The following is a 14,774-nucleotide window of genomic DNA, read 5'->3' as shown; positions in this document are numbered from 1 at the left end:
GCACCCATAGTCGGGATCGAACCCGGGTCTCTGGCGCTGTAAGGCAGTAACTCTACCGCTGCACCTTTTACTTTTAAGGCACTATTTATTTATAGTACTTGAATGTACTTTGAGCTTCGTGCAAACTAGGAATTCCATTGCATCATAGTTTATTTAACAATAAACTAATCTGAATCTCACATGATAAGATAGTGTGATGCAGAAAGGAGATAGGGACCAGCTGTCAGCTTGAAGCTGCCAACGGCTAGAGGTGCTTACTTACAATTGCTAATTGCATTATCAGTTGGCTGAAGTGTGGTGCTTATTTTATTTGTAGACTGTGGACCCCCATCATGCAGAGATTAGGTTCAACTGGAGGTCTGCCAATGTATGTAAGATCACAGAATGCCTAACACCAATAATGACTGATCTGTCAAGGCCATGGTGATGTAAAATTCAAAGTGGTTTCATACTTTGCCCAGAGCTGACTGTTAGCAGATTTAGGAGCAAAGAGATCCTTCTGCAGTTGTACAGGGCCCTAGTGAGACCGCACCTGGAGTACTGTGTGCAGTTTTGGTCTCCAAATTTGAGGAAGGATATTCTTGCTATTGAGGGCGTGCAGTGTAGGTTTACTAGGTTAATTCCCGGAATGGCGGGACTGTCGTATGTTGAAAGACTGGAGCGACTAGGCTTGTATACACTGGAATTTAGAAGGATGAGAGGAGATCTTATCGAAACATATAAGATTATAAAGGGGTTGGACACGTTAGAGGCAGGAAACATGTTCCCAATGTTGGGGGAGTCCAAAACCAGGGGCCACAGTTTAAGAATAAGGGGTAGGCCATTTAGAACGGAGATGAGGAAAAACTTTTTCAGTCAGCCTGTGCGCTGGGCCCGGGCGGGAGGGGGGACTCGAGGACGCCGTGCCCGTGCTTTAAAGGGAAGGATGAGGACCATCAGTCCGACCATCTCCCTCCTGCTCGGGAGACAGTGTCCCCCGGGTGTGGGAGAGCGGGGAGAGTGAAGGGGGAGAGCGGGGAGAGTGAGGAGAGGGGAGGCGGTGATTGCGGGCGGGCGGCTCCACTAACGGCGTCCATCTTATGTGTGCGAGTGAGGAGAGGCCGTGTGACGAGGCCGTCAGACACACAGCACTTGGGAAATGTGTTTAGAAATGAGGGTTTGAAAGTTTAAAATGTCTGTAACTTAAAAGATATTCGACCAATGACAATTAAGCTCCCGCGGGCCACATAAAATGAAGTGGTGGGCCTTGAGTTTGACACATGTGGTTTAATGGTTCAATGGTTCTTTATTGTCACGTGTACTGAGGTACGGTGAAATTTAATTTGCCAACAGCATTACAAAAAAGCAACAAGAACATAACCACATAAATATTAAACATAGACTTAAACAGCCACCACAGCGGTCGGTGTGTGCGAATCCCCAGGGCACACTGCGTAAGTGGAGATCCACAGCCATCAGTTCAATGTCCGGGCCACACACACGCTCCTTCACCGTGATGTGACCAGAGTTGTACCGACCTCTGTCACTCTCTCTGCAGTCCCTGTCCGCCCGAACAGTCAGAAAGCCGTCCACACTCGCACTAGACTCCGGGATGTCCTCATGGAGCCATGTTCCCACAAACACCGAGACCACTGCACTCACGGTACTCCCTCCCTCCGAGTCCCCACCAGTGCAGGCAGCACGGCCATCTTGTTTTTCGGCAAACTCACATTCTCCACTGTGATGGAAGGCAAATCACTTATACCTTCTTCCACAGTTGGCGATCAAAGCTCCCGCAGTCAGGGCGATCAAAGCTCCTGCGATCGGAGCAGTGGAAGCTCCTGCGGTCGGAGCTCCCGAATTCGATCCCTAACAAAGGGACCGCTAGCTCCACGATGTTAAAGCTGCAGTGCAGACGGAGATACGATGAAAAAGTCACATTTCCGTTGAGGGAAGAGATAAAAAAGGTTTCCCCCAACCTCTAAACCCCCCATCCCACCCCCACATAATACAAAAACTAAAATACACTAAAACATACAAGTAAAAACAGACTAAAAACAACAAAAGAAGAAAGGGCCGAGACCGACTGTTGGCAAGGCTGCCATGTACGGTGTTCATTGGTGCAAAGTCTCTATTTATCATTTCTCCATTTATTCCCACAGTGCTCCACACTCATTTAAGAGACAGAAGAGATTTTGTAATAATTACAAAGTATAACCAAGATGTGATTTAATAACTTGTTTTAGTAATTTAATGTTTGCATACCCTGACAAGTGAATTTGGTCCTTTTTCTGTCAGTGTATCTGTCAGTTTACAATCCAGCGGGATGAATATTGATTTCTCTCATCAAGTAATCCTTGCATCCCCTCTCTCTCCGTTCGATCCCCCACCCTAGTCGTACCAGTTTCAAAGCTGTTTTGTTGAATCTCATTGTCTGCAACTCATTTTCACCTAGCCCACAGCTAGCCTGTTTCCTATGTCATTATAACATTTTGCATATCTTTTTGCAAGTTCAATTTCCATTTGATAATAATTTGGGATTAAATGCAAACAACCAGGTCATGAGTAAAATTAATGAGTTAATGAGATATGACTTAAACATGAAATCTATGCAGGGTCTCAGGTCAAGCCATCTAATAATAATAATAATAATAATAATAATAATAATAATAATATTCATTTATTGTCATTGCAACGAGTACAACGAAATTAAAAAATAGCCAATCCTGACGGTGCGTACAAACATATATGCAATAAATGCAAAAAACAAATAAATACAATTATATTAAGTACAAAGATTTTTTTAACAGTGTTGCGTAGTGCAGAAGGTAGTGTTCAGTTCTCGTATGGCCCTGGGGTAAAAACTGTTCTTAAGTCTGTTTGTTCGGGATTTGATCGACCTGAAACGTCGACCAGAGGGCAGATGAACAAACAGACGGTGGCCGGGGTGGGATGGATCTTTTATTATTTTGCCTGCTCTACTGAGGCAGCGTAGGCTGAACAGGTGCTCCAGGGAGGGCAGTGAGCAGCCGATGATCTTCTGGGCCGTCGTGATGACCCTCTGAAGGGCCTTCCTGTCCTTTTCTGAGCAGCTGGCATACCATGTGGTTATACAGTATGTTACCCAATGGATTTAGAAGTTGGGTAACACTCGCTTCTCTCTCATAGGTATTTGTAACAAAACCAGCTGCCTGTCTTTGGACTCGTTCGATGGAAGAAATGTTTCTATTTGTGTATGGGTCCAGGGGGCACAGTTTAAGAATAAGGGGTAGGCCATTTAGAACGGAGATGCGGAAAAACGTTTTCTGTCAGAGAGTTGTAAATCTGTGGAATTCACTGCCTCAGAAGGCAGTGGAGGCCAATTCTCTGAAAGCATTCAAGAGGGAGCTAGATAGAGCTCTTAAGGATAGCGGAGTCAGGGGGTATGGGGAGAAGGCAGGAACGGGGTATTGATTGAGAATGATCAGCCATGATCACATTGAATGGGGGTGTTGGCTCGAAGGGCCGAATGGCCTACTCCTGCACCTATTGTCTATTGTTAATTGAAACACAATGGCCTGGAGTTTACAGATGCAATGATGTGTAAGGTACCCGTGTGAAGCCGGCAGCAATTTCGGGCAGTTGCCTATGTGTATTAACACGGAGAATTCCATCAGTTGCCATTAATGAGGCCTTACTCCAGCACTGAGAAGAGATGCCAGACCATGGAGGTGTAATGTTTCAGTATAAATAGGCATAGAGTCATGGAGTGATACAGTGTGGAAACAGGCCCTTCATAGAGTGATACAGTGTGGAAACAGGCCCTTCATAGAGTGATACAGTGTGGAAACAGGCCTTTTGGCCCAACTTGCCCACACTGACCAACAATATCCCAACAGAGAGTTAGATGGAGCTCTTGGGGCTAGTGGAATCAAGGGATATGGGGAGAAGGCAGGCACGGGTTACTGATTGTGGATGATCAGCCATGATCACAATGAATGGCGGTGCTGGCTTGAAGGGCCAAATGGCCTCCTCCTGCACCTATTTTCTATATCTATGTCTATGTCAATGTCTTTCATAGTCACATTTTGACAAAGGGTTATTGACCAAAAAACACTAGCTCTGTTTTTCTCTCCACGGATGCCGCCTGACCTGGTGAATATCCCCATGGTTTCCTGGATTTATTTCAGGATATTAGCATCAGCAATTTTTTTGCTTTAGATCTTCACGAGAGTTTTGAATTCTATTTTCAACTTTCTTGTCTTGTCTACCCTCCCACTACTTTTGCTGGTGTAAATTGTTTCTGTGTTTACATTTTTTTGGCCTTTTAAAAAAAAATGGTGTAGTTTGAGGAAAACTGTTTACTTTCAGTCATTACTGTTACTTCTTTTCACTGTCGCTATATTACAATCAATCACAATCACAATCACAATCATACTTTATTAGCCAAGTATGTTTTGCAACCTATGAGGAATTTCATTTGCCGTACAGTCATCACAATAAAAAGCAACAGGACACACAAAATACATTTTAACATGAACATCCACCACAGTGACTCCTCCACATTCCTCACTGTGATGGAAGGCGAAAAAAAGTTCAATCTCTGCCTTCTTTGTCCTCCAGCGGTCGGGGGCCTCTAACCTCCCGTTGACGGGACGATCTTGTCTCCCATAGCCGGCGGCTGCCTTCCTCATCGGGGTGATCAAGCTCCTGCATCGGGGGGGAATCTCAGCTCCCCCGTGCCGGGCGATCTACCCCGGGTCGGGACTAGTCAAACCTCGTGGCAGCGTGGAGCTCCTGACCGATCTCTACCCGAGACTGTGAGCCCCTCGATGGTGAAATCCCAGGGTTGGAGCGTCGATCCCAGGCAAGGGATCAAAGGCTCAGATGGTAAGTCCATGCCCCCACGGTGGGGCTCAAAGTCAGTCCCAGGCAAGGCTGCCAGCTCCACGATGTTAAGCCACAGAGCGACCGGAGATACGAATGGAAAACAATCGCATCTCCGGCAAGGTAAGAGATTGAAAAAAAGACCCCCCCAACCGCCTCCCCCACCCCCCACATAAAACAAATAAGAGATCTTATCAAAACATATAAGATTATTAAGGGGTTGGACACGTTAGAGGCAGGAAACATGTTTCCAATGTTGGGGGAGTCCAGAACAAGGGGACACAGTTTAAGAATAAGGGGTAGGCCATTTAGAACTGAGATGAGGAAAAACCTTTTTCAGTCAGAGAGTTGTGAATCTGTGGAATTCTTTGCCTCAGAAGGCAGTGGAGGCCAATTCTCTGAATGCATTCAAGAGAGAGCTAGATAGAGCTCTTAAGGATAGCGGAGTCAAGGGGTATGGGGAGAAGGCAGGAACGGGGTACTGATTGAGAATGATTAGCCTACTCCTGCACATATTGTCTATTGTGTTGCTATATATTCTTTATATCTATTAAAACCTATTAAAAAATAGGTCTGACAATTTTATCCATATATCTCCTATTTTGAACTCTAGTAATATGCACTTTCGAAAATTTATCTCAGGCAAATTCCATTGGATTTCTTCATGAATCAACACTATTATTTATTCAAAGAACTCCATCAGAACATAACTTGTACCAATGCTTGTTGACATTTTTTCCCCCATAAAGCCATAGAAACATAGAAAATAGGTGCAGAAAGGCATTCGGCCCTTCGAGCCAGCACCACCATTCATTGTGATCATGGCTGATCATCCACAATCAGTAACCCGTGCCTGTCTTCTCCCCATATCCCTTGATTCTGCTAGTCCCTAGAGCTCTGTCTAACTCTCTTTAAAAATTCATCCAGTGAATTGGCCTCCACTGCCTTCTGTGGCAGAGAATTCCACAGATTCACAACTCTCAGGGTGAAAAAGATTTTCCTCATCTCAGTTTCTCATCTTCAGTTATCTTCAGTGACTGCTAATTTTTATCTTGCATCAAGTCCTCCAAGTTCCTCACCATTGCTGATATTGGGCTCAAGAGACTTCAAAAATATAATTAAACGTTTGTAAAACTTCCACTTACATTGATTATTGAAGATTGATCAGGCATAAAAGTCACAGCTTCTTTGTGATCTTATGCCATGAATATAAAACAGGAAACTCGAATGAACGGAATCCCAGTGGAAAGCTGATACATAGCTGATAGATAAGGGCAGGCCGGTGTGGATATCTGTATTCATAGGGAATTCTAGAATGGATCAGTCAGCAGGGAGGCGAAAATGAGAGCCATAGAATCGCAGATGCATTTACTGGTGGTTGAATCAATTGATGCAATTTTGTGAAATGATTTACCTGTCTTAAAGTGTACAATCACGGATCACAGAGCATGGTGTCCTCTGATTCACTTTTATCAAGTGAGACAATAAACATGGCAGGGAGACAGGACAGCTATGATGGCAATGGAATGCAAAATGTGCCTTGAGATTGTTAAGATTCAATTAAAAATCTGAATTTAGTTTAGAGTTACAGCACGGAAACAGGCCCTTTTGGCCCACCGGGTCCGCGCCGACCAGCGATCCCCGCACACTAACACTATCCTACACACACTAGGGGCAATGTTTTACATTTACCAAGCCAATTAACCTACAAACCTGTACGTCTTTGGAGTGTGGGGGGAAAACTGAAGATCTCGGAGAAAACCCATGCAGATCACGGGGAGAACGTACAAACTCCGTACAGACAGCACCCGCAGTCGGGATGGAACCCGGGTCTCCGGCGCTGCATTCGCTGTAAGGCAGCAACTCTACCGCTGTGCCACCGTGCTGCCCAATCACGAACATCATGAGAACACATCCAGATCTGCATCGAGATATCCTGGATAAACTGAGGTCAGTGGAAACATCAATAGGAATCGCTCCAGTGATTGGAGCCATACCTTACACAAAGGAAGATAGACACAAAATGCTGGAGTAACTCAGCGGGACAGGCGGCATCTCTGGAGAGAAGCAATAGGTGACATTCTTCAGACTGAGAGTCAGAGGTGAAGGGGACTAGAGATATGGAAGGGTAAGATGAGAAAATGACAGAACAGAGCCGATGTTGATCCAGGAAATGTGGAGTCTGGGGGGGAGCAGCGAGAGAGAATTCAGGCGTGGGTTACTGATTACCCAAACAAACCTACAGTTGTATTGTAGAAAGTATCCTAACTGGTTGCACCATGGCCTGGTATAACAAATCCCATGCAGCGAGAGAGGGTGTTGTAGGACTCCCACCGGTCAGAGGGGGAGAGCTTCTTCAAAGTAGGCATACCTCGAGGAGATTTTGAGTGGAACAGACAAAACTGCAGATGCTGGTTTACACTGAAGAAAGACACAAAATGCTGGAGTAACTCAGCGGGACAGGCAGCATCTCTGGAGAGAAGGAATGGGTGACGTTTTTGGTTGGGACCCTTTGTCAGACTGGGAGCCAGGGGAGAGGGAGCCTAGAGATCTGGAACATTGTTGTGGTTTTGGGAAGTCAATCCTTGCAGTCCTGGGTCATCACTGCAGGAGGTTGTCAGGACAGTATCCTAGGCCCAGTCACCTTCAGCTATTGGCCTCCTGCTTTGCCAGTATGAGGTCACATGCAAACTGGGGGAACAGCACCTCACAATCCACTTGGGTACCTTACAACCCAATGGTATCGAAACATCAAAACATCGCAAATAGGTGCAGGAGGAGGCCGCTTGGCCCCTCGAGCCAGCACCACCATTCATTGTGTTCACAGCCGATCATCCACAATCAGTAACCCACGCCTGAATTCTCTCTGTATCCCTCGATTCCGTTAGCCCTGAGAGCCAAATCTAACTCTCTCTTGAAAACATCCAGTGAATTGGCCTCCACTGCCTTCTGTGGCAGAGAATTCCACAGATTCACAACTCTCCGGGGGGAAAAGTCGCTCCTCATCCCAGTCCTAAATGGCCGTCCCATTATTCTTAAACCGCGTGACCCCTGGTTCTGGACTCCCCCAACACGGGGTACGTGTTGCCTGCATCCAGCCCATCCGATCCCCAAGGAATTTGTACACCTCTATAAGATCCCCTCTCATCCTTCTAAATTCCAGTGAATACAAGCTCAGTCGACCCTTTGTTTCATCGCGTGTCAGTCCCGCCGTCCCGGGAATTAACCCGGTGAACATTGAATTCTTCAATTCTAGGTAATTAATCAACAACCCCCCTCTTTCATCTCCCCACCTCTTCCCTGTACCCCACCTGGATGTGCACCCATGTCACCCACTATCCTGCCCCCATTTCCCCTCCCCCTCACTCTCCCCCCCCCCCCCCCCCCACTCTTCCATCTCTATCCCCACCTCTGGCTTCACGTTTCAAGCCTCTTCTCCCCTTTTCTTAGTATGTTTGCAGAGAACATTGGTGATTGCTGGGGTAGCAGACTGTGAGACAGACTGTCAGAGTATACAGCAGGGTATAGATCAGCAACACATACAAGTGTAGAAATAGCAGATGGAGTTTAATCTGAGCAAGTGTGGCTGTTGCAATTTGGGAGGTCATATGTAAGGAGAAAATCTACATTTAACTGCCTGACCCTTAGGAGCATTGATGTACAGAGGGGATATCAGTGTATCCTCTTGGGGTCCAAGTCCATAACTCCTTGAAAGTGGCAACACGAGTAGATAAATTGATGAAGAAGGCATAAAGTATTTTTGCTTAATACCAAATATGGGGCATTGAGTATAAGGTACAGGACATCATGATGCAGCTTTACACACTGCATTTGGAGCAGTGTGTGCAGGTCTGGTAGCCCCAGTACAGGAAGGACGAGGAAGCTTTGGGAAGAGTGCAGAGCAGGTTTGCTAAGACGATGCATGGATTAGTGGGGATTAGCTACAAGGTACGGTTGTACAGACTTGTACTGTTTTCTCTGGAATGCTGGAGGTTGCAGCAAAACCTGATAGAAGTATATAAAGTTATGTGAATCACAGATAGGATCCGCTGTTACAACCTTTATCCCAGCATGGAAATATCAAATAATAGAGGACATCGCTTTACGTTGAGAGGGACAACGTTGACAGGAGATGTGTATAAGAGCCGGTGTATAAGAGTCCACACCTTGAACAAAGGATACAGTCGATGAGGTTGGAGGAGGTGCAAGTGAACCTCTGCCTAACCTGAAAGGACTGTCGGGGTCCCTGGACAGAGTCGAGGGAGGAGGTGTAGGGACAGGTGTTGCATCTCCTATCTGGGGAGGGGAATGGTTCGGGTGGGAAGGGATGAGTTCACCAGGGAGTTGCAGGGGCAATGCACTATCCTGGAATCTCGGTTGCTGCCACAGAATCTCCTCTCTGTCCCCCTAACTAATATGTTTCCTATCACAAAGGCTCTGCCTGACATTACCCTTCCTTGCAGTGTCTCAGAGCCTGACTTGGTGCCACAGACCACACTGCTACTGCTAAGCACCCCTGACCGGTCATCTCCCCCAACAGTATGCAGAAGTGTGTACCTGTTTCAACGGGGAATGCCCAGTGGGTCTCCAGCACACTTTGTCCACCCATCTAATCTTTTGCTTTATCTTCAGCATGACCACCTTGCTATTTCTTCATCGATGAAGCTCGCGTTCTTCTGGATGGTCCTGAGGTCAACCAGCCACAGCTCCAGGTGCCTAATACTCTCTGTAAGGTGTTGCATCTGGCCACACCACCCACATGTGGTCATCAGGGATACCAGAAATTTCCCTGGCCCCTATTCTGCAGGAGCAGCATGCCTTTTTTCACCTTCCATCTCTACTGCTCTAAAACCAAGAGTAAAAACCACAACAATTACTCACAAGGAATAGCAGATCATTTACCTTTACCTCCTGTTACCCTCTGCTCAGCCTTTACTGAGCCTCCTTGAGCTAAATCCACAGCACTTAAAACACAGCCTCACACTGACCCTCAACACAGCACTTCACCTCCACACAACCCCTCTCAGAGCATACGGCTCACTAAATGTCACTCTTCTATACTTTGTCTTCTGGGTATTGACTGCCCAATTAGCCAATTTATTGGCATTCAATTAGCCAACAACTGCCTTTTGAAATCTCCCACTGCTGCTCCGACACTGAAATACACTTGTTAGATGTTGAAAGAGATTCACCATGTTACAGGCTACCCAAACAAACCTACAATTGTATTGTAGAAAGTATTCTAACTGGTTGCACCATGGCCTGGTATAACAAATCCCATGCACCTGAATGGAGGCGGCTGCAAAGTGGTGGTTCAGCCCAGTCCAACGTGAGCACAGTCATCCTGACCATCAAAAGCATCTACGGCAGGTGTCACCGCAAGAAAGCAGCATCTGTCCTCAAGGGTCTCCACATCGGGGCTATGCCAGTGTGGCTGTGTCCAGGTTCAGGAACAGCTCCTTCCCTACAGCCATCAGGCTATTAAATGATACACTATTGTCACATGTACTTGGGCACAGTGAAATTCTTTATTTTATATACAATACACAAAGCACACAAAAACTCACCACGTTTCTGGCCAAAGTTATTAGGTATAACGTATTATAGTCATGTTATAGTCATTTTAATACAAAGTATTACAGGAATGCCAGTTGTCAATATCCACTGTTGGGGATGGCCACATGAAAGGGTTAATCTTTCCATTAATCACTTCCAATTTCTGGTTCCATTATCAATCCGTTGGTATTTTCAAAATGGATTAGATTTTTGCAGCTACATTGTCCTTGATTATTAATAATTATGCCTGATAATGTAAACTTGAATCTTTCCTTTGTCAATAATATCATCTCTTGAAATCCCATTAATGATCCTGGTTCCACATGCTGCCATTTCCCAATTCCCATCTTTCCAAACGAAACACCAATTCCTCACTTACACAACCAAATTCCATTTGATTGATGTGCTTGAGGTGTTGTTATTTGTAAAAGTAGAATAATTTTTAAAAATCTTTAAATGAAGCGCAAGATAATTTCACACTCATAAGTAAAGCCTTCATTCAAAGATGCTATCAGAATATAATTAGTGAAATACACACATCACCAAACCTATCGTCAGATCAGATGAAATTAATGCATATTATAAGCATCCTTGTGGTCCTCAAAGGTGTAATTCTGAAAGAGCACGCAGATATTCTTCATTCTCATGATCAATCTCCAAGGCCTTTTCAAAGTATTCAATAGCTTTGGACTTGTTCCCATCCAGCTGATATGTTAACCCTCTGACACCAAGAGCTTTGCTGTCACGTGGAGCATAGTAAAGTTTTTTATCTGCCCACTTCTCCAATTTTTCTTTACACCGTCTCCGTTCTATTGAATCATATTCAATCTTCACTCCTTTCAGAAATAGGCTGATGGCGCTTGATTCCGATCGTTTCTGGTACAGTTCAAATGACCCAGCCTTTAAACATATCTGCTGTGTGTTTTCTGGACGGATGTCCTCCAATTTCACCAGATCATTGTAGATCTCCTCTGCCTCAGAATACTCTTCATTTTTTTCGCAAATATCTGCGTAATCCAGCTTTGGGAGAATAGAACTCTTCGGACGGCACTCAGAGGCTTTCCAAAAATGATATTTACATTGACCGATCAACTCAGCTTGCTGCCCACGATTTCTATTACCAAGTTTGTTCAGTTTAATACTATGACATATTCCAATTTGGTGGTGTGAGAAGCACGAGTGTGGAGTTAATTCTAACACTTGCTTCAATAGATTGATTGCTTTCTCCACTGCTTCTTCTTTGTAAAATTTTGCCGCGTAGCGAAGCACATATGGACCCTCACTGGCCTTCTGCAATGCTTGTTCAACTAATGTCTTTGCTTCTTCCTTTTTACTGAGTCCTTTCAATTTTAAGGCCAGCAGCACCATGGCCATTGCATCATCTGGATCCAGCTCCAATACACGTCGCAGATACGTCACTGACTTACTCCATTCATGACTCTCTGGCGTTCCAGAAAATGATTCCAGACGAAACAGAACAGTTGCTTTGCCCATGATCCACTCCGTTATTGGGATCTTTCCCCAGTGCTTTCTCAAAACATTCCAGAGCCTCCTCATAGTATGAAGCATCAGAAGCGTCCTTAGCCCCCTACTGTACTCCCTGTACACACATGACTGTAGGGCCAGGTTCAGCTCAAACTCCATCATCAAGTTTGCTGATGACACTGTGGTGGTGGGCCGGATCTCCAACAACGATGAGAAGGCCTACCGGGAGGAGGTGGCTGATCTGGCACTCTGGTGTCAGGACAATAGCCTCCTCTTGAATGTCACTAAAACAAAGGAGCTGATTGTGGACTTCAGAAGGGCTAAACATCCAAGGACGTACACGCCACTGGAGATAAATGGGTCTATTGTGGATAGGGTGAGCAGTTTCAAATACTTGGGAGTCCGCATCGCAGAGGATCTGACGTGGGCAACGCACATTGCCGCACTGGTGGGTAAGGCTAAGCAGCGCCTTTACCACCTTAGACAACTGAGGAAATTCAGAGTGTCGCTGAAGATCCTTCATTGCTTCTACTCTGGGGCTGTAGAGAGCATCCTGTCCGGCAACATTACAGTCTGGTTTGGGAACAGCTCTGCCCAGGACAGGATGGCCCTGCAGAGAGTAGTGCGTTCGGCAGAACGCACCATGGGAACTACACTCATCCCCCTGCAGGACCTATACATCAGGAGGTGCAGATCCAGAGCAAGCAAGATCATGAGGGACCCCTGCCACCCCAGTAACGGACTGTTCCAGATGCTACGGTCAGGCAAACGCCTCCGCTGTCACGCTGTGAAAACGGAGAGGATGAGACGGAGCTTCTTCCCACAGGCCATCAGGACTGTCAACTTTGATAACCCCAGAGACTAAATTTTTGTCGACACTTTTTGTGCTATGTTTAGTAACTTATTAACTTTATTTATATGCTGTAACTGTAATTCTTTTTGTGCACAACCCGCAGGCATTGCCACTTTCATTTCACTGCACATCGAGTATGTGTATGTGACAAATAAATTTGACTTGACTTGACTTGACTTGAACTCAACAATGACCATCCCTTCTCCCCATACACTTCTCCCCATACACTTCATTGCTGTATAGCGAGGGCCATCAGTGAGTGGTTTACAGATCATCTCCAGCTTGTCGAGGTAGGACTGGGCCTCGGTCAGTTGTCCCATGTGGTAATGCACCCAGGCAAAGTTTCCACAGGTGATGATGCTGTTTTGTTTCAAATGCATCTTTGTGGTTCTCCCTCAGAATCCTGTCAGCTTCCTTTAAGTTTTGAAGAGCTTCCTCACAGTTGCCTTGCAGGCAGTTTACAAAAGCGAGTTGGTTGTAGGATGTGGCTTGATATTTATCTGCAAAGATTGTGGCATCGTTTAATCGGTACACCATATCGTCCAAGTCAAGGGTCTCCTTCTGTGGGCCCCACGTGAAGTGACACTCAAGCTGATCGAGCTTCTCTTTCAACAAATCTCTCATTCTGCTGCTGCAAGAGAATAAAATTCATCAAATTCCATGTCAGGCAAGTCTGTCTCCCAATCTCACAAATAGTCAGCAGACCAGACAAGCTGCATTTGGTTATTTTGTCATTGACCTGAAGCAGTCTCCAGGCAAGACTCTGGGATGGTGTGTTGCCTCCCTGATGCTAGAGTCAATGATGATTGGGAGAGAACTGGATATTCTGAGAGGGAAGTCTCCAGAGATCCTTGTCCATATTGGTGCCAATGACATATTTAGGAAGGGAGATCAGGTCCTGCAATTTTGGGAGTTGGGTAGTAGGTTAAATGTAGGACCTCCAGGTTGTTGAGGATCCCCCTCTCGCCTCATGAGTGTCAGTGAGGTGGGCAATGGAGCAGGTCAGCAAGTGGAGAGACTAATGGGAAGGTGGAGGTTATGAAAAGTAAGTTGCAAAGAAAGGACAATCAGGGACAGGTTAATGAACATGGTGAGGCTGAGGGGCTGAGCTGTGTTTATTTCAATGCAAGTAGTATTTTGGAAACTGTGGTTGAGTGTAGGGCCTGAATCAGCTTGGAGCCTATATAGAACGATGATGTTGTGACCATTACCACATTATGGTCGCTTGGTTGTGAAAGGGACAGGACTGGCAGTTTAATGCTTCAAGGTTTAGATGTTTCAGACGTGATAGAGAGAGAGGGAGGTAAAGGAGGTGGAGGAGTTGCACTATTAATAAGGTAGAATGTCACAGCTGTACACAGGGAGGACCCAGTGGACAATCCATCCACTGGGGAAATGTGGTTGAGGTGAAAAATAAGGAAGGTGCAGTCATTCGGACGGGATTGTACTATAGGCATCCCAACCACCAGGGGGGGGGGTAAACGAACAGATGTGGAGACATGTTATAGAAAGATTTAAAAGCAACGTTGTTGTCGTGGCGGGTGGCGTTAGCTTCCCCAACATTGACTGCTTCTAACAAGAGGAACTGCAACAGTGCATGCAACAGTCCTGCAACAGTGCAAGAGGAACTGCAACAGTGCATGCAACAGTCCTGCAACAGTGCAACAGGAACTGCAACAGTACATGCAACAGTCCTGCAACATCCCTCCTGTATTGGGGCAACCAGAGTTGCATGCAATACTTCAAATGTGTTGGAGGTGGCCGGATGTGGGTGGATTACAGTGAATGTCGGTAGTGTATCGCAGCCCAGTGGGCGACCGCTTCCCCCGTGAGTGGCCGGATCGCTGGCAGCTCACCCCCACCTCACACATGGCTGTGCTCCAATAATATTCTTCCTTTGATTTTTTTTCAACCTTTTAAAACTGCAAAAACCATTATTAACTCACGGGCCGTACAAAAACAGGCAGTGGGCCGGAATAGGCAGGGGTTGCTGACCCCTGCTCTAAACCTTTCCCATCTATCCTAGACATTAAAG

The 14,774-nt window shown here is 45.8% G+C and overlaps 1 pseudogene; it reads right to left on the bottom strand.

The window, feature by feature from the left end:
• Positions 1 to 10,457: 10,457 nt before the first annotated feature.
• LOC144600995 (interferon-induced protein with tetratricopeptide repeats 5-like) lies at positions 10,458 to 13,378 on the bottom strand (annotated as a pseudogene).
• Between the last annotated feature and the right edge of the window lie 1,396 nt (positions 13,379 to 14,774).

Source organism: Rhinoraja longicauda, chromosome 16, assembly GCF_053455715.1.
Source record: "Rhinoraja longicauda isolate Sanriku21f chromosome 16, sRhiLon1.1, whole genome shotgun sequence".
Lineage (NCBI taxonomy): Eukaryota > Metazoa > Chordata > Chondrichthyes > Rajiformes > Arhynchobatidae > Rhinoraja > Rhinoraja longicauda.
This window is presented reverse-complemented; position numbering and strand designations above follow the sequence as displayed.